The 2,387-nt window shown below is 37.0% G+C and overlaps 1 non-coding gene across 1 annotated transcript; it reads right to left on the bottom strand.

Moving 5' to 3' along the window:
- Positions 1–604: 604 nt before the first annotated feature.
- TRNAS-GGA (transfer RNA serine (anticodon GGA)) lies at positions 605–675 on the bottom strand. The gene has a single exon. It is a non-coding gene; the product is annotated as a tRNA-Ser (tRNA).
- Between the last annotated feature and the right edge of the window lie 1,712 nt (positions 676–2,387).

Genomic DNA, 2,387 nt, shown 5'->3' with positions numbered 1-2,387 from the left:
CGAATTGGCACTGCGACGAATTTGTACCGCGACAAATTGAGGCGCGACGAGTTGAGCGCGACAAGTTGAGTGCGACAAATTGACCGGCTACGATATATTTGGTGTGGGGGGATCGGCATCCGAAGATTCGTGCATTATCAGAGAATATTTAAAAAATATCCATTCAAAAAATATATAAATTCAAATTAACACAAGTATTAAAGAAAATTATTTTAAAACTAATGAAAATTGATCCTCAGTTCGCAGCCTGAGGATCTCCGAACTAATGATAATTTGAAACTGATGAATTAAAAATGAGAAATGATCGAAAGATGTAAATAAGTCAAGCATGAATGAAAGTTCAGGATTATTCAAGGGGAAAAAAAACCCAGAATTTATGAACATTCAGAATCAATGAAAGAATTTATTCCAGCATTGATCGAAATTCAGAATTAATGAAAGGGGAAAATATCTCGGAATTGATGAAAATGCAGAACTAATGAGGGAAAAAAATTCCTGAATATCGATGAAAATTCCATGGGTAGGTTAGTAAAAACTACGACAGATACAGAACACTGGCTGAGTGAAGAGATATCGATGTTTCAGGAAAAGGAAATTTCATCTCTGTCTTCACGGGGACTCCAACCCCTGTCTCTTGTTTTCCAGACGAGTGCTCTACCACTAAGCTATGAAGACAGATAGACTTCCCCTTCCTTGGGGCGTAAGTATATATGCTGAATGACTCTGTGCAATGGACGTCAAAGTTGCCGCCGTCCATTGTACGGAGCCATTCACTAATATACAAACGCTCCAGGGAGGGTGAAGTTCTGTCTTCGTAGTTGGTAGAGCACTCGTCCGGCAAACGAGAGACCGGGGTTCATGTCCCCGTGAGGGCGGAGATGAATTTTCCTCTCCTGAAACATCGATATGTATTCACTCAGCCTGTGTTCCTTATCTGTCGTATTAACAAGGGAGAGAGAGAGAGAGAGACGTCTTTCGTCATATAGTAAAAACTACCCTACCTTTTTAATACATCCCCAAAAACTACGTACCACACAAAGTATAAAAAACGGTAGGGCAAACGCTTGTACCTTGACCATAGTGTACCTGGAAGCACTTGGAATAGTTTTAGTAGTACTGCATTCTAACTGATGTTTTTTGGAGTGCAAGACATTAGAAATGCACATGATCTCACAACTGGATGTTGTTTAAGCTCATTGTCTGTGATCTTGACAGAGATTTTACAAGTAGGCACGTTTTCGTAACAAAACTGTACGCTTGTTTTTTGCCGCGTTTCTTCTCGCTATTGCAATTTCAGTCAACCGTATTTAGTGATTTGAACTGTTTAAAACTTCAAATTTTCCTAGTTTACTTTGGAGAATACCGAGCTTTACTCTAATTTCCGGTACTTATTTTGCTCTAAAATACAACTTATATATTTTAAATCTAAGTTTTATATTTCTCTTTCTTACAAAATCATCAGCTATAACCATTCTTTTTCTCTTTCATTAACCTTCGTTTATTTCGTGGTCAAATTTGTTGGGGAAAACATGTTTACAGTTGGGATGCATCCAAAAAATGCTCTTAACAAGGTGAATTTCCTTAGGAGGAGATTTAAGAAAATATTTTGTTGCTCTTCAGCTCCGGATATATATATAGCCAAATGTTGACATCCCGGATGTTGTATCTCTACTGCAATGACTCAGCATCAAAGGAACTGACGGGGAATGAAAGATATGAAAACATTTAATTTTCCTTTCTACAAGTATAATGTAGAACATGTATTTCATCATGTTCGTTCATGTACGTTACTACCTCCATTATTTTCAATTTTGTGAGTATATACAGGGTGTCCTGTAAGTACTAATGTTGTCTTCACCTCATCAAACGCCCAACGTAGAAGTGATTCCAATTAAAAAAATGCTTAAAAGGCTTTCAAAAATTACCATGTACCAGTTTTGAGAGGGAAAATACAGTGTAACATAAAATTAAAAGATCAAAACTTCCATAAAGGTCGCCCTGCCCTCTAACTTCCACCTTGGCCTTGTACCTCCTGAGGCCAACAAAAAATATTCCAAGTTTTTAAGTGCAATGTTCACTAAGATATTTGAATTCAAAAATTGAAGAGAAAAGTTATGAAAGAAAAACGAAAACTTACAGACAAAGGCCCTTTCCCTCATATATGCTGTTCTTTCCAAACCTTTCTCCGACATTTGTAGTCCAATATTTCACGAATATTACACTTAGAAACTTGGAACGTTTTTTGTTGGCCTCAGGAGAGACAAGGCAACAACTTTCCAAACGGAAATTAGAGAGCAGGGGGACCGTATAGAAGTTTAATTTTTTTTTTTTTTACTTTGTTACACACTGTATTTTCACTCAATTAACTGTTAGAGGGTAATTTTTAA

The sequence above is a fragment of the Pholcus phalangioides genome, unplaced genomic scaffold, assembly GCF_987345545.1.
Source record: "Pholcus phalangioides strain wild (caught in Gottingen) unplaced genomic scaffold, Ppha-v1.0 ptg000040l_1, whole genome shotgun sequence".
NCBI classification, from domain to species: domain Eukaryota; kingdom Metazoa; phylum Arthropoda; class Arachnida; order Araneae; family Pholcidae; genus Pholcus; species Pholcus phalangioides.
The sequence above is the reverse complement of the archived record's forward strand: the minus strand, read 5'-3'. Positions and strand labels throughout refer to the sequence as shown.